This window comes from Erpetoichthys calabaricus, chromosome 12 (assembly GCF_900747795.2).
Source record: "Erpetoichthys calabaricus chromosome 12, fErpCal1.3, whole genome shotgun sequence".
Lineage (NCBI taxonomy): Eukaryota > Metazoa > Chordata > Cladistia > Polypteriformes > Polypteridae > Erpetoichthys > Erpetoichthys calabaricus.
Genome location: NC_041405.2, coordinates 23,949,949 through 23,977,028, shown reverse-complemented (window position 1 = coordinate 23,977,028; position 27,080 = coordinate 23,949,949). Strand labels below are relative to the sequence as shown.

The 27,080-nt window shown below is 39.8% G+C and overlaps 1 protein-coding gene across 1 annotated transcript in view; it reads right to left on the bottom strand.

The window, feature by feature from the left end:
* grap2a (GRB2 related adaptor protein 2a) overlaps positions 1–23,332 on the bottom strand; it is an 84,935-nt gene extending 61,603 nt beyond the window's left edge. The window contains exon 1 of the mRNA XM_028815234.2: positions 22,918–23,332. The gene's annotated coding sequence lies outside the window, so the exon portion shown is untranslated. The remainder of the gene's footprint in view (positions 1–22,917) is intronic.
* Between the last annotated feature and the right edge of the window lie 3,748 nt (positions 23,333–27,080).

Below are 27,080 nucleotides of genomic sequence, written 5' to 3'. Positions count from 1 at the left end.
TGATACATACTGACCTCTATAAATACAACACACCACAAAATGGGTTTGAATTTCTCAATATGACAGGCTGCAGGCCTTCTTCTGGAAAAGCTAGCTGACCATTCCTTCTCTTACAATATGTCAGATCTGCTCACACATTACAATGTCTCCAAAACTAAAACATCCCTCTCCTTACTGAATCATTGCTCAGTCTCATGCTGATGTTACCTAATTTTATATCTTCAAATGATTTTATTCACAAGTCATTTCCCAATCTAAATTAACTCCTGGAGTTTTAAAATGCGGTTACAAAGGAACCACTTGAGGCCCCTTGGATGTCAACTGCATAACACGGTAGCACAAATCACGTTACACAGTATTGTAACTTTGTTAGACTTTTCAGTACTTTTTCCTTTGAGTCACCAAAAATTGAATAAAAAAAAGAATTTTCTAAAATTCCCCAAACTCTTTCTTCTTATTATTACTTTGAGTTCTACCTGTCATACTGTTTTTACTAGCGCTCATAACCGTAATAACGTGAATGATAACTGTGTCATTTAATTAGCCAATTAATTAATTGATTTAGTAATCTTTCTCTTTTCTTTATTATCTGTTAATTCTGCACTTTCTACTGAGTCAGTTATATTGCATGTATATTACATTGATAAAGGTGTCCGTCAAATAAAGGAAAGTCCTGAGCTTTACATGCTGTATTAAATGCTATCATCTTAAAGAAGAAATAAAGAGTGAGAGCCGGTGAGTGTCCTCCATGAAAGCAGGGCATCCCACCTTATTGTAAAGGAATTGCAGGAGTCTGCCAAAGATTTGGATGGCACTATACAACTGAATTTTCAAAAAGTGTCATCATTTGTTTGACAGAATGGCTTTCTGGACTTGGCTCTCGTGAGATCAAAATTGCATCAACCAACTTTAACAAAAAGCAAAATGACTAACCAGGACCCGAGTAATATCAACAGAATATCCTGGATACTGGGAAATGCAAGAAAACACTTGCCAAATCAAACTGAAAACCTCTTACTCTACTTAAAGCTGTGATGTTAGCAGTAAAATATTGTGCGTCAACATGATCAAAAAATGCAAACTCCTCATCTCTGCACAGGATCACCTACTAGAGAAAACAAACAGGCTTCAGGCATTTTCATACGCTACTAACTGTTTCAAATTTCTTTTAAATTGAATTATTTCTGAGGCTCCGTGTTTACACACATTCTGAATTTAAGCCTCACCCAAACGCTGCTCCAGAAGTGGTGGTCAGATTGTGTTTGGGCCTCTTTCGGCAATGCTTAAAATATAATTCTGCTCAAATCTCAAAGTTGCATTTTTTTCTGTTTCACAATACACTCTCCATGTATAACATAAACTGCACTTATGCTACAGAAGGGGAAGTAAAAAAGGCAAGAAATGTTATTGTTGCTCTTCTATTATTGAAGCAATTTAGAGAGATTTGGAAACTGAAAAGAGAGAAGCGCTGCATAGATTAAATAGGCTGAAATCAAATAAATCACCAGGACCAGATTAGAAACTACTCAGAAAAATTACAGGAACACTTTGAAAACACATCAGATCTCAATGGTTTTTAAATCCTGCTGGCTATCTCTATTGCTATGGACTATTATGGTAATGTGTTAGGAACGAAAGGATGCCACATCGTTTGATGGAAATGAAAATGATCAACCTACAGAGGGCTGAATTCAAAGACACCCCAAAAACCAAAGGGAAATAATGATGCAGTGGTAGGCTACTCCATTTTGCAGAAATTTCATTGCAGCGACTCCAAATCGTACATGAGTAGTTTGTATGGCCCCCACGTGCTTGTATGCATGCCTGACAATGTCCTAATGAGACGACGGATGGTGTCCTGGGGGATCTCCTCCCAGATCTGGATCAGGGCATCACTGAGCTCCTGGACAGTCTGAGGTGCAACCTGGCGGAGTCGGATGGACTGAAACATAAAGTCACACCCAAATGTTCTATTGGATTGAGGTCAGGCGAGTGAGCATGGGGGCCAGTCAATGGTATTAATTCCTTCATCCTCCAGGAACTGCCTGCATACTCTCGCCACATGAGGCCGGGCATTGTCATGCACCAGGATGAACCCAGGACCCACTGCACCAGCATAGGGTCTGACAATGGGTCCAAGGATTTCATCCCGATACCTAATGGCAGTCAAGGTGGCGTTGTCTAGCCTGTAGAGGTCTGTGCATCCCTCCATGGATATGCCTCCCCAGATATACCATCACTGATCCTCCACCAAACCAGTCATGCTGAACGATGTTACGGGCAGCATAACGTTCTCCACAGCTTCTCCAGACCCTTTCACATCTGTCACATGTGTTCAGGGTGAACCTTCCCTCATCTGTAAAAAGCAGAGGGCGCCAGTGGTGGACCTGCCAATTCTAATATTCTATGGCAAATGCCAAACAAGCTCCATGGTGCCGGGATGTGAACACAGCGCCCACTAGATGACGTCGGGACCTCAGGCCACCCTCATGAAGTCTGTTTCTGATTGTTTGGTCAGAGACATTCATACCAGTGGGCTGCCTGCTGGAGGTCATTTTGTAGGCTCTGGCAGTGCTCATCCTGTTCCTCCTTGCCCAACGGATCAGATACTGGTCAGTCCTGCTGATGGGTTTAGGACATTCTACGAGGGGCAGAGTCCAGCTCTCCTAGTGTAACTGCCTGCCTCCTGGAATCTCCTCCATGCCATTGAGACAGTGCTGGGAGACACAGAAAACCTTCTGGCAATGGCACGCATTGATGTGCCTGCCATCCTGGAGAAGTTGGACTACCTGTGCCACCTCTGTAGGGTCCAGGTATCACCTCATGCTACCAGTAGTGACACTGACTGTAGCCAAATGAAAAACTAGTGAGAAAACAGATGAGGGAAAAATGTCAGTGGCCTCCCTTCACCTGTTAAACCATTCATTCCTGTTTTGGGGGTCGTCTCATTGTTGCCCCTCCAGTGCACCTGTTGTTCATTTCATTAACACCAAAGCAGCTGAAAGTTCTTAACAACCCCATCTGCTACTTAACTGACCAGATCAATAGCCCAGAAGTTTCATTGACTTGATGCTATACTCAAATTCAGAAGGGTTCCTTTAATTTTTATCAGCAGTATATTTAACCTCGATTTCTTAAGGAGGTTACCGAGTACCCATATAAATATTTAATGCAGATTTTCAGGAAGTCTTTGTGCACTGGGGAAATTCCAAAGGATTGGAAAATGGAAAATATTATCCAATTTTATAAAAAGGGTGATCGGGCAAATCCATGCAGCCATAGGCCAGGGAGCTTAACGTGCATCACAAAAAAATTAATGGAAGGAAATATTTGAGGGTGAGACTGAGCAACACATGGCAAGAATGGCAATTTTACTGAATAGTCAGCATGGGTTCAAAAGAGGGAGGTCGTGTTTTACCAATATGCTGGGCTTCAATGAGAAACCAACGAAAGGAAATGATCAGAGTGGGCAGATTTGTGGTAGATGAACGCCAAAGAAAGTAAATGTAAAGAACTACATGTAAGAAGTAAAAATGTTAGATATGAATACACAATTGGAGGGCTGGAATTTGAAAGCATGATTTATGAGAAGGATTTAGGAGTCATAATTGATTGACAGTGTTCAGAAGCCATTAAGAAGGCAAACATAATGTCAGGTTATATAGCACCCTGATGAATGGATCGTGGAGGGCCATCCTGTGATCTCAGTTCACCTTTGACATGGTAAACATATGAAGCAGTTAGTTTAGGGTGATCTGCGCTCCATAACAAGAAGTGAATGTGGGCCTCCTCTGTAATACTGTGCTGAATTAGAAATTTGAAAAGACATCCAAAGTGTGTGAAGGTGGTATACAAAAGCCTGGTTCCCTCAGCCAGTTTTGGTTCCTGCCTTGTGCCCAAAGCTGCCGGGTTAGACACTGAGTGCCCATAACTCCAACATGGATAAGCAGGTGTGAAAGCGAATGGATTGATAAATGAATCATTGCTGCTTCTTCACATTTTGAGCTCTCAGCATTATGGAAGAGGGAACCTAGAAGAGAAACTGATCTCTGACTTGTGCAGGAAGTGTCAGGCATGAAGAGGCCTTGAGGAACAAAGCAAGCGGTGGATGTGATGGATCTTCACAATATTAGCGATCCTGGCACCAATCTGAGATAAAGTCCTTAATGTATCTTACTAGCCATTTTTTTGGCTAGCCGTTTTTCTTTACCTGTGACCTCTCATTTATTTTGTTATCCTGTCATCTTCCACACCGCCTACTGCTGCCATTTCTGTACTCTATCACATGGAAGGGATAACACAGATTGGCACTTTATGTCTATTAAAATGAATGTCTTCTATTTTGTACCACAGTTTAAAAATGAGAAAATAGAAATGGCCAGCATGGCCTTTAATAACATCTTTCCAGGCATTAAAGATGCTATGTATTTCCTGTCAGCAGGCACCGACTGGCATATAAACTCAATTTGAAGGCATTGGGTGGAATGCTGTCAAAAACCAGATCCATGCTCACCATTTAGCACATTAGACGGGCTGTGGACAGGTGAATGCCCTTGTTGCATTGTATGAGATTTTAGACCTACCAGTTGATGATAGAGAAATGTCTGTTCTGCTTCCTAACGCTGCCACATTGAAATAATGCTAAATAAATACAGAAAAAAATACAGAAGCAAAAACCCCACAGAAACTAAACAACAGCAAATTCTCCTTCCTCATTTCAGCAGTTCTCGTAATCAGTTCCCAGTTTCTGATGCTAATACTAGAGATTTTCATTTTGAAAGGCACTATATAAACAATTTCAGGTCTGAAAATACTGTATATAGTGAGAAAAAGCAGGATACAAACAGTTTGGAATAAAGTCTTCATGACAGTTTAAAAAAAAGTGTTTCACGGTACCTCCTAACAGTGCCAGTGTGTTCACAGATCTTAATTAACCTAACATCTCAAAGAAAGTGGACCACATAGAGGAAAAGGGGCATCAAATGAATTGCTTTTGGAAGAATTACCAATAAGACGGGCATGGATTGGGCATGGAGGAAGGTCAGGCGGACATTTATTTATTTTTTGTTATGCCTGTGACTTTTTAGTTCATCCCACACCTTTTGAAGCATTGGGCAGCAAGCTGATGGCAATAAGGTTGAACAGCTACGACTATAGCAGCTCCATTCTGTTCAAGTTCAACAGTTTTGAAGAATTGAATCTTAAAATCCTGATTACTTCCAATTCTTGGGCTTCCTGTTCATTGCGATCTTAGGGGTCTGGTAATTAGGAAGGCTTAGCATGTGACCCACTAGGCGCATTCAGTGAAGGGTGTCTGTGTCCTTCAACATCTGCAGACCACTGAGTTACAGCACTTCATTGATGGTCATGTGATTGAGTATTAGTATTCTATAAATGTCTCTATCCTTACGTGTACTATCATAAAACTGTGTTAGCACTCGAATAGAAAAATGAAATGCCTTGCAGAATGTAAGCCTTAATTACTGCTATTATATATCTATCATACTGGGCCTTTCACATCTATCTATCTTATCCTGCCTACTATACTAAAATCTATCTATCTATCTATCTATCTATCTATCTATCTATCTATCTATCTATCTATCTATCTATCTATCTATCTATCTATCTATCTATCTATCTATCTATCTATCTATCTATCTATCTATCTATCTATCTATCTATCTATCTATCTATCTATCTATCTATCTATCTCCTGGCTGCCACACTATTAGTTAGACCCCTTGTTAATGTGAACAGTCTGTACTTTTAGGTAACTCATAATGTATCTGCAACACACCCACATGTAAATATGGTCCAGAGGTACAGCTGCTGTGGAAATGGGAATGAGAAAGACATCATCTGTATGACTGTTGGTACCTGACATGGTAGTTCCAGCATTCCATAAATCTCTGCTCCCTGGGCTTTTCACTCACTACTTTTTCCATTGTTAACATTGAATTAAATTTCGGGTTAGATACATTGGTAACCCAGCCACAGGGGATGTACAAGCCAGTGTGTTTCTTCGTGCCAGTCCCAGGCCCAGATAATTGGAGGGTTACGTCAGGAAAGGCATCTGGTGTAAAATTTTGCCAAATCAATATACGGACAACAATACAAATTTACATACCGGATCGGTCGAGCGCTGGGTTAACAACGACCGGCACCAGTACTGTTAGCCAACAGGGTGCTGGCAGAAATTGGGCTACTGTTGGCCGAAGTTGAAAGAGAAGAAGAGGGGGGAGATGTGTCCAGAGGCAGGAGGAGAGGAGGAAAGTAAAGAGTGTGGAACTGAGGGTAGGAACTTTGAATGTTGGCTGTATGACTGGTAAGGGGAGAGAGTTAGCCAATATGATGGAGAGAAGGAAGGTTGATATTTTGTGCGTGCAAGAGACTAAATGGAAGGGGAGTAAGGCCCGGTGGATTGGAGGTGGATTCAAATTGTTCTATCATGGTGTGGATGGAAGGAGAAATGGGGTAGGAGTTATTCTGAAGGAACAGTATGTCAAGAGTGTTTTGGAGGTGAAATGAGTGTCAGGCAGAGTAATGATTATGAAGCTGGAAATTGGAGGTGTGATGATGAATGTTGTTAGTGCATATGCCCCGCAAGCTGGGTGTGCAATGGGTGAGAAAGAAGATTTTTGGAGTGAGTTGGATGAAGTGATGAACAGTGTACCCAAGGGACAGAAAGTGGTGATTGGAGCGGATTTCAATGGGCATGTTGGTGAAGGGAACAGAGGAGATGAGGAGGTGATGGGTAGGTATGCTGTCAAGGAGAGGAATGAAGAAGGTCAAAGGATCGTGGATTTTGCCAAAAGGATGGACATGGCTGTGGTGAATACGTATTTTAAGAAGAGTGAGGAACATAGGGTTACGTACAAGAGTGGAGGAGGTAATGAGAAAGGACAGAGGAGAATGGCCAGAGTTGCCAGAAATAATCAAATAACAGCTTTTTAGAACAGTGGTGTGTGAAAGGACATCTCTGAATGCACAACATTTTGCACTCTGGAAATGGCCTGAAGCAGCAAAACATGCAAAAAAAAAACCTACCAGATTGCACTCCTGTCAACTATATACGTGTTTTCTTACATGTTTTATGAGTTTATTAAGTATTTTTCAGAACTGCCCCAGATTATTCATTTTTCTTTTCATGGTCATCGCTGCGACTGCACTGAAGACATTTGTGGCCGAGTGTGATGTGGCAGGGATGAGATCAGCACCTCCAAGTCTGAGGTTGTGGTTCTCAGCCGTTAAAGGGTGGAGTGCCCTCTCCAGTTTGGGGATGAGGTGCTGAATCAAGCAGAGGAATTTAAATATCTCATGGTTTTGTTCGCAAATGAGGTAAGATGGGAGAAGGAGATCCACAGGCACGCAGCAGTCATGCAGATGTTGTACCAGTCAGTCGTGGTGAAGGGAGAGCTGAGCTGAAAGGCAAAGCTTTTGATTTATTGGTCAATCTACCTTTACTTATGGTTATGAGCTGTGGGTAGTGACCAAAAGAACCAGATCATGGATACAATTTACAGAAATGAGTTTTCATTGCAGGATGTCTTGACTTTGCCTTACAAATAGGAGGACATGCACAGATAATCGAGAGGAGCTCAAATCAGAGCCGCTGCTGATCCACATTGACAGTTGAAGTGGTTTGGTCATCTGATCAGGATGCGTCTCGGACGCCTCCCTATGGCCATGTCCAATCGGGAGGAGACTTCGGGACAGTCCTAAGACACACGGTGAGATTATATCTCTTGGCTGACCTAGGGATGCCTCCGTATCCTACTTGGAGGAGGTGGCAGGGAGAAGGGGCATCTGGGAATCTTTGCTTTGACTGCTTCCCCACAACCTGGGCCCAGAAAAGCATCAGAAAATGGATAGCAAGTCAAGTGGAAGAATGAATAACAGTGTCCAGAGACGCCGGTCCAGTCACCTTCCAGGAATCTTTACCACATTGTCTTTCCATGTTCACATTAAGTTAACTCTGACCGAGTGAGTGGGGAAGTGTGAGTGGGGAGACATGCTACTCCAGGCTGGTCCCTGCTTTGTACCTAGTGATGTTTAGAATGACTGTGACAGTATAATGGGTAAGCGGTAGCATCAAACTGAGAAGGGTATGAGTTCAGAAGTGGAATGGATGTTCCTGTGTTAGTTCATGTTGCTGTTAATGTGCATGTAGTAATATTGTTCTATTTATAATCATTCCAATAAAGAAATGGTGACTTGTGCCTTGTCCAGGGATTCTTCCTGGTCTACGTCCCATGCTTGGGAGGGATAGACTCCAGCTTTCCTATAACCCTATTCAGGATAAAGCAGATCTGGTGGATGGATGGACATATATATTGTCTACCTAGCGGTGATGCAAAGCAAACAAGAAGTTCCCTGTATTCTACACATGAAATTGGAGTTAACTTTAAGGAAAGTTAGGGTTGTGGGGGGCCTGCCCATAACAGGTGTCACACACACATTCCCACAATGAGGCTATTTTTGACCTGCCAATTGAAAGAGCCCATACCTCTCTGGAGTTGTGGGAGGACAACTGAGGCAAACTATATATAGGCAACAGATTCAAACTAAAGATGCCAGACCTTGGTGGCAAAAGCGTTTAACATCTGCATTAAAAAATACAAAAACATCAAAAAACATTTTGATTTTTCTAAAATTATAGAAGGCCAAAGAAAAAAACGAAATAATGAAAACGTAATCTGTGTGTGAATTCTTAAAATAAAAATGTAAAAATGACAAGAGTGGCCCACCATTTCAACTCCTAAAGAACCATAAAGTCCCCACGCATGAGTTCTTCTGGAACTTCTCTGTGTCATCAGTGAGCTTAAAATACATGCGGCAGCAGCTAAGGCGTCAAAGGGGGTCGTGTGCTGCTGTAAGTAGCCCCCCGTCTACATCTGGCTCATTCCACTTTTCATTAGACGCACAGCTACTTACTGCACTGCTCTCTTCTTTCATTGGCAGCTCTGTTTTGTAAAAATGGAGGACACAGAGTCATAAACATCAGCCACATCTGTGGGGCTTTCTTTGTGGAGTCTGGATGGTCTCTCTGTGTTCATTTATGGACACTTATTTACTCCCAGAGCCCATCTCTATATTTATAAAATCCAATGTCTGTCTGTTTGTCTGTCCGCTTTTCACGAGAGAACTACTTAATGGATTTAGATTGAGTTTTTTTCTATATTTTGTTTGAACTTTACGGTTGATTTTGTGACTTCTCTCACCGCACTATGTATCATAGTTCGCTTGTGGTACCGATTTATTTGTGTGAATCCGAGAGGAGTGGGGCGGTGCCTCGAGGTGTGTACCTTACCTTCTCTTAGCTAGTGGACGAGAGAACTACTTAACGGATTTAGATCAGGATTTTTTCTATAATATGCTTGATTATTCCAGTTGATTTTGCGAGTTCTCTCATTGCGCTATGTATCGTAGTTCGCTTACGGTACCGATTTATTTGTGCGAATCTGAGAGACATGTAGCGGGATGAGGGATGGGAGCGGGGCCTCGGACGTGTGTCTTACCTCGGTTTAGCTAGTGAACAAGAGAACAACTTAACGGATTTAGATTGAGTTTTTTTCTATAATTTGCTTGAACATTCCAGTTGATTCTCATCACGCTAAGTATCGTAGTTTGCTTGCAGGAGCAATATATTTGCGCTAATCAATGACAGAGGCTGCAGGCCGAGGGGAGGGGGAAGCATGATGTCAAGGGTGGGGAGCCAGGCAGGGCCCTCCTCACTCACACCACAGCTTCCGTTCAAGTCAGTGTTCCTCTCGTGACGTGTTGGAGTGTACCTTACCTCTGCTAAGCTAGCGTTACCTGTTTGTATATTGATTTTGAAAGTTTGTCCTGTTTCACTACTACGTGGGTGGAACCGTGGGGGACAGCTAGTACATTATAATATTAGACTGGATGGTGACAATAGGTAGTGTGGCATAGTGAGTGAGGCTTTTAGACTTCAAACCCTGAGGTTGTAGGTTCACATCCCACTACTTGACTCCATGTGACCCTGAGCAAGTCACTTGACCTGCCTAGACTCCAATTGGAAAACCAAAAGAAATGCAACCAATTGTATCACAAATGTTGCAAGTCGCCTCGAATAAAGGCATCAGCTAAACGAGTTAATGTAAAAATGGAAGAAGCTCATGTGTACAAGAGGGTCATATTCAGGGTTGCTTCCTGTACGGCACCCAGTGTCGCTGAAATCAGCTCGTTCAGAAAATGGTTGGTATGAATTCGTAATATGCTGTAAAATAATTTTAAAACAGAGCTAGAAATGACCGAGCAAAGCATAACAGAAACTGTGACCTGAGGTGTGCTTCTCCAGATGTGCCAAAACAAAACCAAATCTAGAAATCTGTAAAGAACAAAGTGTGTTGAAGGAATTGGACAGAGTGTTCTTTTGTCACTATATTTTTAAATTTGTTTGCTTGAATTAATCAAAAATCGATACAACCACATAATTTGACAAAATGAATTTGAAAACGGATTAAAATTTACATTAGAGGTTTAATTAAATCCTAGTTCCGCAATCAATTGCGAGAAATGCAACCAATTGTTTTACATTTGTAAATAATTTAGACCACATTGCGGAGATCTGTTTCCACTTTGACCTTCAAGTCTTTTTCTGTTCATCAGTTTCAAAAAGCTAAAATTAAATCCACTGTGAGTCAATGTTTTAGGAGGAATACAACATGAAACATCCAGGGAAGTGAATACTTTATAGCGCTATGAGACCAGAACAGCTATATGATAATTACAAATATAATATGAAAATATAAGCACAAAAACAAAACGTAATGTTGAAACGTGAACCAAAAAATATCTGGCAATATGTACTAATATATACACAGATATACAGTACATATATCCAGGTTGTATAAAGTCCAAAATGCAACACCGTTCTGAAAAGGCTCTCCATTGGCAAACAATAGAAATTTCATTCCGTCAGATGTCTAAAAACAAGTCAATTGTGTCTGACAACACCAACACTCCATGGCAGGCCAAGTGCCACCACGGACGTTCACTCATTGGTAGACTTAGAAAATGCGGTAGTTGTGTAAATTACATATAAAGATGGAAAGCATTTGCTCTGACGCTCCCATATCTTCTTCTTTTGGCTGTTCCCATTAGGGGTTGCCACAGCTGATCATCTTTTTCCATAATCTAACACTCCCATATACGACAGTTATTTCAGACAGAAAGATGTGCAAGTCACTATCGCCACAGACTAGATAGGTTGATAAGGCACTATATGACAGACACATAATTCAATTTTAAAACAACCTTTATTTACAATTACATAACAGATAGGTGTTAAAACCTGAAATACAAAAGTAGATTTTACAACAGAACATAATGCATCATTACTTTTTCATATTTATTGAAAATCTTCAACCTGATATGATATATTATAAAAAAACAAATTTCACTTTCAGCTTACTGTAAATAAGTACTTTAAACATTAGCACAGCATCAGAGCTTAATGTGTTATCCATCTTATTACGCCGTGTTTTCAAAATTGTCAGTTTAGCTTGGCCCGGGAAAACGTTACCAAGCAAACATTTTGATTTGTTTTTTTTATAGTGATATCTAGTACAAAAAATAAAGATAATATCTGAAAAGGGAATGTCCAGTGTCCAAAACAACGCAGAAAGAAAACTGAATAAACGTATTAGTCTACTGCAATGTAGAAAAAAAATAAAATGTTTTGTGGTGAATGCAATATGAACAGGCATCAGCACTACTTGAACCAACGTGTGTTTTTCAAAGAGATTGTGGCAACTTTACCATGAGAATTCTGCAAGTTCCCAATTCTTTTTTTAGTAGGTGGTTTATAAAAATCACTTCATGCTACAGAAGTTGTTTAATCGTCCTTTAAAAGATTAGTCCGCTTAATGACTGATATTCCTTTCGAATAGATGAAATGCGACACTTTTAAACATAAATCATAAGACTTTTTTTGTTAATAAACTGGAATAAAGCACCATCTGTATGATTAATTTTTAAAATCTTATATTTCAAACTGACATCATTGTCAATATTTGGTCTGATAAGTAACTAACACACTAGATGATAGACATTCATTTTAGTGTAGTTGGCAGGATAAGATTAGATTAGATTAGATAGATAGATAGATAGATAGATAGATAGATAGATAGATAGATAGATAGATAGATAGATAGATAGATAGATAGATAGATAGATAGATAGATAGATAGATAGATAGATAGATATTTTAGTGTAGTAGGAAGGATTGGATTAGATAGATAGATAGATAGATAGATAGATAGATAGATAGATAGATAGATAGATAGATAGATAGATAGATAGATAGATAGATAGATAGATAGATAGATAGATAGATAGATAGATAGATAGATAGATAGATATTTTAGTGTAGTAGGTAGGATTGGATTAGATAGATAGATAGATAGATAGATAGATAGATAGATAGATAGATAGATAGATAGATAGATAGATAGATAGATAGATAGATAGATAGATAGATAGATAGATAGATAGATAGATAGATAGATAGATAGATAGATAGATAGAACAAAGGATTTCTACAGTCTCTCCTATATAGCCAAGTTTGATTTTGTGATAAGGTTACCTAGGTAAGAGAACTTTAAGATTCCTACCTTTCACAGTTTTTAGGATGATTCATTTCTCACTGGTTGACAGTTCTTATCTTAGTTTTTAAAAAATAAAGGAATGTCTTTGTTAGCCAAAGTGACTTGAGAAGAACAAGAGTTCACTTGCCGTTCTTCCATAGCTGTACTGAAATATTTATACGGAACCTCTTGCAGAATGCCTTCAAACTATAAAGGAATCCTCGCTGATTGATAGAGAGATAGTCATTGTAATAACGTTTGGCAGGATTACTTTAGATGGATGGATAGACAGAAAAATGTGAAAGGCACTATATAGTGCCTTTCCTATCTATCTACTATATAACATATTTTAAATGCAATATACAACATAGAATGTAAAAGTTACTATATGATAGATGCAGTGAAAGAAAGTTATTTTTACCTATATTTTTTGTCTTTTTTCTATATTTTTTATATGCATGTATGTGTATATATATATATATATATAAACTGATTTTGTACAACAAAGGATTTCTACAACCTCTCCTATATAGCCAAGTTTGATTATGAGATAAGTTATTTACCTTAAGATTCCTACCTTTCACAGTTTTTAGGATGATTCATTTCTCACTGGTTGACAGTTCTTATCTTAGTTTTTAAAAAATAAAGGAATGTCTTTGTTAGCCAAAGTGACTTGAAAAGAACAAGAGTTCACTTGCCGTTCTTCCATAGCTGTACTGAAATATTTATACTGAACCTCTTGCAGAGCGCCTTCAAACTATAAAGGAATCCTCGGTGATTGATAGAGAGATATTCATTTTAGTATAGTTGGCAGGATAAGACAGACATGAAACATGCTCCATAAGTGTAAATTACCTACAGAAATACTACTAATGTGTAGATATGCACAATAGCACAAACAAGATCATGCTCAAATGAAAGCCTGTTTTCTCGGAAGAATTGCGCTTTGTAGCGAACTGAATTAGGATACGCAAAGAAGTACTATAGTACTTATGGAAACTATAACAAATAATTAAATATATAAACCTAAAAAATTTCACTTACATTCATCCATTTACCAACTCAGCCTCACGATGAACTGGAGCCTACCACAGCCATACCAGGAGCAAGGCAGGAAGATAGATAAATTTTAGCATATTAGGCAGGATAAGATATATTTTAGTATAGTAAGCAGGATAGATAGATAGATAGATAGATAGATAGATAGATAGATAGATAGATAGATAGATAGATAGATAGATAGATAGATAGATAGATAGATAGATAGATAGATAGATAGATAGATAGATAGATAGATAGATAGATAGATACTTATTTTAGTATAGTAGGCAGGATAGATAGATAGATAATGTCACACACATATGCATGGGAAACAGCTAAACGGCTTGAGTAAGGGCAATTCCGAATCAGACCAGGATGTGGCAGAGTGCACTGAATCTTTTTCTCCCTTTCCTGCAGACCATTCATGGGTGATTCCACCTGGCCCTCTTGACATCACTTCCAGGTCCGAGCCAATGGAAGAAGACCTTGCCTGCTCCAGCCCCTGTAATGTCATGTCCGGGCTCAAGCCTATGGCTGAAGACCTTTATGAGCCTGACCCCTTTGACCTCACTTTCTGTCTTCCCCTTTTAAAGCCTCCACCTTTTCAGTATTCCCTCAGTTCTGTTTTGGACTTGGTTTTGTGCACATCAGTGCTATCATTTACTTGCAATTTGTAGCCAGGAAACCAAATATACAGGGGACTGCCCCAAGCCTTGCTATGGCTCTTTGTGGAGTTTATCACAATAGATAGATAGATAGATAGATAGATAGATAGATAGATAGATAGATAGATAGATAGATAGATAGATAGATAGATAGATAGATAGATAGATAGATAGATAGATAGATAGATAGATAGATAGATAGACTGATTAAAGGACTGTCTCTTCCCAGCTTGTAGAGGTATACTGCGGTGATCTTTTATTACATACTCAGGTTAGTATCATTTAAAGACTAATCCAACTTGATGATATGTCTGTTTTGTTAAACAACAAAAAAAACACCATTGATTTCCAGAAAGAAAAGAGACCATTATTTAAAAAGCAGAAGTAGATGTTTTGCACTTTCAGTCGAGTATTATGATAAAATGAGTGGCATGTAGTTTAAAAATTAATTTGAAGAGAAACTAAATTAAGCATAGTTTTTTTCAATTCAGTTTTATTTTACTATGAAGTCAATTGTCCATCAGCTAATGAGTGACAGTCGGCTTGCAGACATTTTAAACATGTGGCGTCTTTTTCTAAAAAGCTCTTAAACTCGAGTCCTCTAATGTCTCTTACTTCAAGGCAGGGCTGGCATCATTTATTTCTTGTTTATTCTTAGTACTAGGGTGTTGTACCGTGTTAGCCATTATGAATGTAGAGAAAAGCCAAGCAAAATGACACCTTTTATTGGCTAACTAAAAAGATTACAATATGCAAGCTTTCGAGGCAACTCAGGCCCCTTCTTCAGGCCTTGATTACATCTTGCCTGAAGAAGGGACCTGAGTTGCCTCGAAAGCTTGCATATTGTAATCTTTTTAGTTAGCCAATAAAAGGTGTCCTCTTGTTTATTCTTTAAAGATTCAGCTCCTTTAGCCCTTCTCATGGCTGCTAGTCCCTGAATTCATTTGCTCACTCTTCTCTGGCCTTTCTCTAGTGCTGTTATGTCTGTTTTGTAATAAGGAGATCAAAACTGCCCACAGCATTCCTGACGTGGCATCCCCAGGACCCTAAATAAACCTTTTAGATACATAATGAACTTCCTGTGTGTCTTTTGAGTTGCCTCCATACACTGTCTGGTAGTGGACAACAATGAACCTACTAGTGCCTGCTCCACACGTACAGGTCATCACAGAAATTACAGGCTGATTCTTCAATCAGTGGCAAAAGCCGGAGACAAGAATTTCAGGAACACCAGCTTGGAAATTTTCAAATTTAAGTGAAAGTCTCAGAAAGCAAACTGAACAACATGAGAGCCATACAGAAGTTGCACTGATTTCAACGCAGGTAAGGTAATCGCATAGAGGCTCAGGTGATGACAAAGAGAAATCTACAGCTCGCTCAGTGAAATTTTCTAAAGTTAGTTATTTTTTTTTTTTTTTGAAAAGCTTCAGGAAATGGGGCAGGTTATGAAATTAGGTAGCACCTAACCTAACCTAACCAAGGAGGAAATCTATTGAGAAAAGTTACAAACAGACCCAGCCATGTACGCTCACTTCACAGATGCTGTTTCCCACCAGCAGACACCATGCAGCATTCGTCTGATAAGAACTGAGTTTCATGTAACTTTTGGGAACAAAAAAACAATATTATTTGCATTACATCCCTATTACGACTTATTCAGCTCTTCCTTTTTCAGTTTCCCATCCGTAGTTCTGTTCATGTAGCGATTGTGTCTTTTTACAAAACAGAAGGAATGAATAAAGAAGAGAAAATGCAACACTCAGCTATTGCTGCAGAACTTCACTGCTCCTTTCAGGTTTCTTGGCCCCTTTCTCTGGCACTGAATGTTTGAGTTTCTCCACCCCAAGGCCACATCATCCTGACGTGTGTGAATGAACTAATCATAATAAATACCGAAGAAGGGCACCTTGGGAAATCCCCAGGTTCTATGGATGAAAGAAGTTTGCCGTTCATGGATATTTTTATGAATGGATTTATCCATCCTTTCATTTTTTTTTTTTAAACCAAACCTTTTCACACAAGCCAGACCGTCAAAATCCCATCATGCACTAGTGCCAACCCTGGATGAGAAACCAGCCTGTTGGAAGACTCACATCAGGCACATTGGTGTGATCAGAGAGTCTGGTGGAGTTGAGAAATGAACCTTCAGAATTTCTTCATGGCATAGAGTAGTGCTAACCACCCAAATGCTCCACTGCGCCACCCCATTGTTTGTTCATTTATTTATTTATTTTAGTAGGTAGTTTTTCTTTTTCTTTTTTTTTTTACAATGACAATTAGTTAGTTGGCTATTCCCAAAATAACTTAATCCAGGACAGGACCGTGAGGGCAGCATGAGATGCATGGCAGAAAACAGACTTCAGTCGGACGGCCTTCATATTTTTTAATTAAACTGTATTTGTTGTTAGCTGTCCAAGCCTATAGTGTTTAGCCCACCCTCATAGTATTTATTTCTACGACTTATTCCTTTTATTGGATATTCAGTTACTTCCAGGTGAGTGGGACAGAAGGGGTGAATAATGCAAGTAGGAGAATTCAAGGTCAGAAAACAACAATAATCTATCTAGAGAGAACTATCCACCACGTTAAACTCGGTGTGTCACAGGATAAAATAAAGAATGGGTACAGGCAGCAACCTCCCACCGCTCAAGTCAAAGTAACAGTTTGTCACTGACTCATGGGAGCAGTGAAGCACAGACAAGTGGTTTACGAGAAAAAGACAGAAAAATATACATTTGATAAACGGCCATGTGGTCACATCTGGAAGAACTGGCCCTCGCTTGTTCTTGATGGAGCCATCATCCAAATGATCAAAACCAGCAGCAACATAACATACATTTAAGAAAGAAGCTCACTTAAGATCACTCTCCTAATTCTCAAACCAACTCACTGTTTAGAAAAAAATGTAATACACAAGAGACCACCCTAAGAAGGAGAAAATCTCCTTTTCTTGTGCGTTAGTCTTTTACAGAAGTAAGTTAGTTGACAATTCCAAGCTGTTCCCATTGAACAACATATACCTGGTGACCTTGACCATATTGGAGTCTCCAAAGATCCTCCCATGAAGCGAAATGTTACTTCAAAGTGACACCGATGAGCACCACTACAAGAACGCTTTTTAAACAAAACACTTTGCCTCTTTCTGCGGTGGGCTGGTGCCCTGCCCGGGGTTTGTGTCCTGCCTTAGATAGATAGATAGATAGATAGATAGATAGATAGATAGATAGATAGATAGATAGATAGATAGATAGATAGATAGATAGATAGATAGATAGATAGATAGATAGATAGATAGATAGATAGATAGATAGATAGATAGATAGATAGAATTCACACTTGTGCCCTGTGTTGGCTGGGATTGGCTCCAGCAGACCCCCGTGCCCCTCTGTTAGAATATAGCAGGTTGGACAATGACTGACTGATGGACTTTGCCTTTTTAGAGCCTTCACTGCCTCCACTGATTTCTGATCCAGTGCCTGCCTATATGTGGAAAAGTTGTGCATTGTGAGGAACGTACCAAACATTTAGAGGAGCACAAGATATTCCAAGATGGATGGGAAAGATGAGCAGAGGGGCAAAGTAAAGAGCCGACCCTATCACAACAGTCCAATGTGTTAATTGTATTTACCAATCTGCAGAAACATTAAATAAACACAAAGAACCCAAATTATAAGAGTTCAATTGAAAACTCATTTAGGATAAAAAAGTTCTATTGCTTAAAAACGCATTAATAATCAATAGATACCAAAACTTGTGTATCATTGCTGCATTACTGAATATTTAGCATACACAGTGAAATTTCCAAATTTTAGTATATCTTTCAATTATTTAATTATATAATATAATTGTACAGCAATATGTATATGTAAATACTTAACCCATGCATATTAGAAAGTGAAGGCTGCTGGTTTTATTTTCAGGCACTACCAATGATCAGAAAATCCTTTGGACTTTTTATTCCTTAACGAAGAAGACAAAGAGTTGAACTCCAGATTTTGTCTTTGTAGTCGCTGTACGCTACATGGTTAAACTTGTATACCACTTATTATACTGTATATACTGCGGTGGGCTGCCGCCCTGCCCAGGGTATGTTCCTGCCTTGTGCCCTGTGTTGGCTGGGATTGGCTCCAGCAGACCCCCGTGATGCTGTGTTAGGATATAGTGGGTTGGATAATGGATGGGCGGATGGATACTGTATATAAATTTTTTGAAATGTACTATGTAAATGGTTGTGCTAAACAGCATAATGGTATGCTACTTATTATCTGATTTTATGTTTGTTTAAGATTTAATATATATGTATTTACAAATGTGTGCATGTGTTTGTCTGTATATGTATGTATGTATGTGCATGTGTGTATACTCTTTGTATTATTTGACAGGTACTGTATCACATATCTATAATCTGCTTCTCGCAACTGAGTGGACGTGGCGGATGTTTGCTGACTGGCCGACCAACCACAAGTGTTACCCAGTAGGTAACCACCTAAATAATCAGATTGTGATCAGACTTATGCATGTAATACTCTGATCTTCACCCTGACAAGTAAGCGAGCCAGCGGCCATGGCACAACATCAGAGGCTTTGCCTCAGGTGCTGATATCTGGGGCTCGATCCCCATAAGGGGAAGCAAAAGGATGTATAATGAGCCCCAATTAGGGTCAGACACGTGTTGTGTAGTCTTTGTATTATTTGGCAGATACCATGTAACATATATATATGTGCGTATGTGTATATACGCACCTGGGTTATGTAGGTTAGGTGCATTGGGGATTCTAAATTGTCCCTTTGGTGTGTGTGTGTGTGTGTGTGTGTTTGCTGGTGCCCTACCTGGGATTTGTTTCCTGCCTTGTGCCCTGTGTTGGCTGGGATTGGCTCCAGCAGACCCCCGTGACCCTATGTTCGGATTCAGCGGGTTGGATAATGGATGGATGGATATCTTTACACTGTTACACTGCTAGGTAAAGTAGCATTATAGTGAGCTCACTGTATTGAACATACAGAATATCTAGAGAACATGAAAGCCATTACATCAACCAAGTGGACTGTTTAGTACATATATTTAATAAGAACTATCTTACTCTGAATATCGAAAAGACTACTAATGTTATTTGAATTTATTTGAAACTCACTTGTCATTGTTCTGTTGGAAAAATAGAACTATCCCAGATATGCTGTAGATCGTAATTATTAATTATATTATATTATATTCATACAAAAAACAAACACTCCAAATCCAATCAGTGCTTTTCTTCTCCTTTGTAAACTCAGCCTATTTCAAGTGGACAAGGGCCTCCTGTTGCCCTTTAATCACAGTCTGCTCCGGTCTATCATCATTTTCAGCTTCATTGGCTGGTTTACAGGTCAGAAAAATCAAACTTTAAAAATGCTCCAGCAGATTAACAAACAGCTAAAGTCGTTAGCAGATGATTTGCTAAATGATAGACAGCAGTGTTGAAGAAACTGGAAATCATCTCAACTGATGACTGACCCCCATTACACACAGAACCTCAGGGTGGAAAGTTGACCATCACAAATCGCTCCAGAAATTCTCTTTTTACCTTCGTGGTATACATCTTATTAATAAGGAATTTCGGACCAAATAAAAATTTCCAGAAGTGTCAAATTTTTCATATCCGATTTAAAAACACACTTTTACTCCCTGGCCTTTATCCCAGTGTGAGATGTTGACTATCTGTGTACTTTTTATTATGAATTTCTTCAGCTCTTATGTGTTTCTGTTTTTTTGACCCTTTGGTTATTGTGTGTCTGTTATGTTAGGCTTTATGGTATAAAGTGATTTATAAATAAATAAATAAAATAAATATGTACGACATAGCTATTTAAGGTAAATACACACTAGTAGTTAGCGAAGAGCTTTATTTCAGATGATAATAATAGATTTTATTTATATACCGCCTTACCCTTGCTCAATGTAATTATTTTAGAATTTCTATGTACATCTTAATTTATCTTGCCTGTATTTTTCTTGTTTTCTTGAGCAATCATAAACCTTAGCCTTGAATGTCCCAAGTTCTAAACTCATGCCATATTGTCCATACGGAGAGGACTCGTTTTGGTCGTGTCTGCATGGGCTTTCCTCCTCAGTGTTTTCTTCCCCATTTTTGTAGATGTCTGTTTACCAGCATACTTTATAAAATATTACAATAAGAGATCATATAATTTGGATCGCTGGATAGAATGGGACTCCGATACATACTTGCGCTTCCACATTTCATCGATTGACCTAATTTATTTAGCACCTTGCTGTGGTACGTGTTCACTGACACACGTATGAATATATTTTGCCAAATTTATCCCTGGGCAGCAAGTCTCTCTGTCTATCTATACATATAAGATAGAGAGAGATTTATGAATACACCATGCAAGCAATACCAGTTATTTTCATTTATGAATTGAACTCAACTTTCACATGACACCAACAGTGGGAATAAAGCTCTTCAGAGATGCTTGGGATTTCTAAGATTTTCTAAACTGCTTAATCCAGACAAGTGTCATAGCAGGGACAAACCCTGGACAGGACTCCATTCCATCACAATAGATGTACGGTTAACTGTTTTAATATAGTACTGTGCAATATGATATGATTTTATATAGTATTGTGTATGCAGATTTCAACTGCATTGTTTCGCCACCCTGGCCCGCTGGAGTCCCTGTAGCTGCTAGTTTTTGTGTTGACCGATGTAGTAAATGGCTGCACATTCTTCTGATTATTTCAATGACTTCTTTCTGCTTGTAAATCTCTCACATCATTAAAAACCAAACTGTGTGCTTTAGTTGTTAAAGAAAAGGAAAAAACAGGCCTAGGCTAATCTAAGATAAGCTAACTATATATTGTATATATATATATATATATATTTTTTTTTTTTTTTTTCTCATGAGGCATCTCTACTTTGTCTGACTAAACTTTTTTTTTTTGTCATAGCCCTCCTTAGGACGATCATTCAAAGTTCTATTTAACACCAGATGAGCTTCTCTGTAGTCCACAGCCTCATCCCCCCCGTGGCTTCTTTTTGATAACGATGATGGCAACCTCATAACCAAATTAGAATTAAATTGAAGAAACAAAATCCAAGAACAGACATACTTATTAAGAAATACAAGAAAAAAAATTCTTAAAAATGACATATTTTTCTGTAACGTTTTCAAAAACCTCAAAAGCAGAAAGTTGAAATAAGTCCTCCAATTAAACAAGAAGGCTGATTCAATTTAGTTAAAAAACTGGGCAACACAAAACCTTGCAGTAGCAGCGTCAGCCGATGGCCAAAGTGCAGAAATTCAGTTCAGCAGCATTACTTAAATTAATAAAGTTCAAAGTACGCTTTACACTTTTTGAGCAGGTAGAACAGCGAGGCACCATACAGCATGTCCAGTGGGTCAGTGAAATCACTAAATTATTGAAGAGCCCGGTCAGTTCCTCCACCGGTGAGGGGGATATTTCATTTTTTTTTTGTATTTTCTCGATTTTAAACGTGTTAGCGTATTTCTCCTGCTACTGTGTACACCTGAATATTTTTTCTTTCTTCACCTTTTCTTTAAAATCCCCTTATTTGTTAACTATTTAGAATGTATTTCCTTTTTACAATGAAGGGAAACCAAATGTCGCAAATGGCCTACAAATGAGAATTCAAAAGAGGGCTGCTTTAAAAAACAAATATGGTTATGAATAGATAACAGGAGAAATTCTTATCATAAAATGACAAGAAATTGAAGCCTAGCCTTGTGACATGTCTTGAAATTGTAAAGCACACCCTGAAGATAGTAGAAGAAGGAAGCAAGAAGTATGATTAGGTCAAATCAGATTAAATAATCAGATGGATGAAAAAGAAGCAGCTGCAGAAGACCTCCCAGCGCCGTATAAACCAAATTTTAGAACGGTGCCTCTTGATGTTACAGCAGTAATAAGTATGGCAGGCTTCTGGAGAGTCTTTTCAACCTTTAGGGCTTCTAAGTGAGCTGACACGTACTGTAGATGTGTGCCAGGCTCCGTAGCCATTGGTGCCAAGCTGCATTAAATTGTACCAGGTCCCGCCATATGTCCGCCTTAGTCTGAAATCTACTCAACATTTCACTTTCCGTTACTGCCGACCGTGTCTTACGTGGTCAGTACTCAAGGTAACAGTTTCATAGTTGGCTCCTCATGTGTCTGATCAGCACGGGTTTCTACACTCTGAGCATCTGTCGGCAGTTCTGTTTGACACCCAACTATGTCTTTCAAATCCAAACCACTGGTTCACATGACAACCTTATGTCAACTTGCATGTTCTAGTAAAATCTCCCATGTATGCCAAGGCCCTCAGGTCACAGTTTTGTACTTTGGCACCTCTTTGGTCAATTTGTTTAACTATGCACATCACGGGACACCATGTGGGTAAGTCCTCTCAGAACAAACTAACAAACTAGGGCTGCAAAGTTGCACACTTTTCTTGGAAGGCATTAATGGAATTCATGGAAGTGGAAATGATTTTGTTTTACGCCAAAAATCGATCTGTAGCCACCACAAGTTTAAAAAAAGTACCAAAGCATATTGTAATCCAAATACTATAGATCAGTGATATATATATAATACTCACCTGTAGGTCTTAAACAAGCAGGTATGTCAGCTTCTGGGTTATCGATCACACGGTAACGGTTGGCTTGGCAGTATGTAACGGATGTGTGTTTCCAGTCAGATCAATGAAACTATTAAGCCGGAGTGTCTGTCTTTAGTGCTCTCTCATTGGGAGCCTCTCTCTCTGCAACGAGCATTCAGCTCCCTTTCAGTTTCTCTCTTCCTGGAAGTGCTATGGCCCCAGCTGCTCACTCAAGTGGTTTTGTGTTTCTCGGATACGCCACGCCCTCTTTTTTTTTTTTTTTTTTGCGATTCTCTCTTTCTCCCACTTGACACTCTGCCCTCTCTCTCTCTCTCTCTCTCTCTCTCTCTCTCTCTCTCTGTCTTTCATCATTTGACAGCAAGACCGAAATGCAGGAGCTTCAGAGGTCTCATTTTTGAATTGCACAAACATGCACACACCCACCTACACACACACACACACACGCACACACACACACACACACGCACACAGATCCCCAGACTCAAAAATTACCACAGAAATAGAAAAAAAAAAGTGTCAGGAAGGCAAAGCCGGTCTCACACACCACATGTCATTGCACTGCAGCTTTGTATCTGCTTGTTGCAGTGTTCCTCTTTCGCTCTCTTTTTGTGTGACTCAATGTTTCAGAATAGTTAACAGAAGGTACTGAAAAAAAAGTGTTTCAATAGCACATGCAGAAAGTAGTGGGATGGGATCAATTTTATAAAACACGTATACAGAGCCAGAAAGTGAAATTCGCCGTAATATTGAGCACTAATGTAATTTTTTTTTTTTAACAGAATGAATGACCAGCTCTGCTTCTGGTTCAGCCTATATACATCGGACTTCCAATACAACTCGGAGTCCTGCCATGTGCAAAAGTTTGCTGACAACACTACTATCGTGGGCTGCATCAGGAGTGGGCAGGAAGAGAAGTATAGGAACCTAATCAAGGACTTTGTTAAATGGTGCGACTCAAACCACCTACACCTGAACACCATCAAAACCAAGGAGCTGGTGGTGGATTTTAGGAGGACCAGGCCCCTCATGGACCCTGTGATCATCAGAGGTGACTGTGTGCAGAGGGTGCAGACCTATAAATATCTGGGAGTGCAGCTGGATGATAAACTGGACTGGACTGCCAATACTGATGCTCTGTGCAAGAGAGGACAGAGCTGACTATACTTCCTTAGAAGGCTGGCATCCTTCAACATCTGCATTAAGATGCTGCAGATATTCATCAGGCGGTTGTGGCGAGCGCCCTCTTCTACGCGGTGGTGTGCTGGGGAGGCAGCATAAACAAGAGGGATGCCTCACGCCTGGACAAACTGGTGAGGAAGGCAGGGCTCTATTGTAAGCACGGAGCTGGACAGTTTGGCATGTGTGGCAGAGCGACGGGCACGGAGCAGGCTCCTATCAATCATGGAGAATCCACTGCATCCACTAAACAGTATCATCTCCAGACAGAAGAGCAGCTTCAGCGACAGACTGCTGTAAATGTCCTGCTCCACTGACAGACTGAGGAGCTCGTTCCTCCCCCAAACTATGCAACTCTTCAATTCCACCCGGGGGGGTAAATGTTAACATTATTCAAAGTTATTGTCTGTTATACCTGCCTGGCACTCTCCACCTCGCATATTTTTTTTAACTTGCATTGTGTTATTATCACTCTTTAATTAATATTGTTTTATCAGTATGCTGCTGCTGGAGTGTGTGAGTTTCCCCTTGGGGATTAATAAAGTATCTATCTATCTATCTATCTATCTATCTATCTATCTATCTATCTATCTATCTATCTATCTATCTATCTATCTATCTATCTATCTATCTATCTATCTATCTATCTATCTATCTATCTATCTATCTATCTATCTATCTATCTATCTATCTATCTATCTATCTATCTATCTATCCTGCAGGCACTACACAGATTGGATGGGATGTGTTTGACCGACGGCAGCCTGACGATCTGGCTGCAGGCCTCCAGTGGCAGACCCCTATGTGAACTGGGGTGCATCTACCATCAGGGTGTTCTGGGTGGGCATCAAAGGAGCCCGTTGTGGCATGGGGGCCTTTTGACCAAGACCCATACATACACACTCCATCCATCCATCCATTATCCAACCTGCTATATCGTAACCACAGGGTCACAGGGGTCTGCTGGAGCCAATCCCAGCCAACACAGGGCACAAGGCAGGAAAGAAACCCTGGGTAGGGTGCCAGCCCACTGCAGGGCAATTCACACTGCAGCTTAATGAAATAATTGAGTATCCACAAGCTGAAGTAACCAAGAGGGACTTCACCAGTTTGCTGAAACAATTGAGTGTTCGCAATTAAAATAAATGGACATGCCAATCCTGCCAAAGAACTAATAATATTTGTTTTAGGATTTCTGGTTCTCTGTTATTAGATTGCACAACTGCAGTTTCCATTTTACTCCTAAATTAAAATGTATCCAGTTGATTGGTGTTACTCTCTATTTTATCAGTTACAACCTCTGCCACCCGGATAAACAGTACTGCATATTTTTATGAAAACAAAAATGTGTACATTTTTATGCAACATATCAAAAGTAAGCATATGTACACAAATATTTAATCAAAAATTGACAAACGTGATTTCATTTCTTAACAGCCATCGATCTTCATTAGATTAGATAGAACTTTATTTGTCCCCAGGGAGAAATCTTGCCTTCATACAGAATACAGAATAAATACAGTCAGTCAGTCAGTCATTTTCCAACCTTCTACATCCTAACACAGGGTCATAGAGGTCTGCTGGAGCCAATACCAGCCAACACAGGGTGCAAATCAGGAACAAATCCCTGGGCAAGGCGCCAGCCCACCACAGGGCTCACACACACCCACACACCAAGCACACACTAGGGACAATATAGGATCGCCAATGCACCTAATCTGCATGTCTTTGGACTGTGGGAGGAAACCGGAGTACCCGGAGGAAACCCATGCAGACACGGGGAGAACATGCAAACTCCACGCAAGGAGGACCCGAGAAGTGAACCCAGGTCTCTTTATTGCGAGGCTGCAGCGCTACCACTGCACCACCATGCCACCCTAGAATAAATACATAAATACAGAGCTCACGAAGTTCATGTTAAATGATTAAACCAGTTTAAAAAACATGCAGGACTTCTATTGTGTATGTAAACTGTACCATTTATACTTCCTATGTGTAACACTTCACATATTCTTTGATTAAATTGTATCTCCCCAGGCCTGTGTCTCTCTGTAATAATTTGGGTGATTCTAAGTTATCTGCCCTTCTAACTAGTTTGGCATCATCTGCAGACATAACCCGCTTATTATTTATATTTTTGTCTAAATCATTTATGTATATTAAAAAGAGAAGCAACCCCAGCACTGACCCCTGAGAGACACCACTTTTCGGATACAGCGCCTCTCACCATAACCCTTTGCTCAAATGTTACAAGTGTTTAAACCAATAAACTTATACAAGCAGTGTTTCTTCCAAAATAATCAAATGATCCAAGTTCCCCGATATCTGTTGTGGAAGGCAAATAAGGAAACCAAATAAAAGTCGGGGTGTCAACTGGATCACCCTCTTCATTGTCAGTGTCCAGAAAATTGAACAAAAATGAGTGTGTGCTGGTGCAACAGAAAATAGGCACAAAATTTAAGGCTCAATGGCTTCACTAAACTTTCAGATCTATCGAGCAGGTCGTGGAGCTCACTCATAAGGGATGGAGATTCTCTGACTGAGACACCATCATCCAGGAGCCCATAGTTTTATACTGTCTTGACAGGAAGAGGCGTGGCTTGGTTGAGTAGGAGGTGTGGCTCTAGCACCTTCCCTGGGTGGCTTCTCGGGAAAAGTGACAGCACTGTTAGCGTTGGCACCCTCTCTTGTCTCGACAAGTTATTACATACTTTATATATCCTCAGGCGTCCGTGTGTAACATTCTCCATGGACTATGACATTGCATTTGCAGCTAGATCTCCTTCTTCTTCTTGTTTTGGCTGCTCCCGTTAGGAGTTGCCACAGCAGATCATCTTCTTCCATATCTTCCTGTCCTCTTCATCTTGCTCTGTCACACCCGTCACCTGCATGTCCTCTCTCACCACATCCATAAACCTCCTCTTAGGCCTTCCTCTTTTCCTCTTCCCTGGCAGCTCTATCCTTAG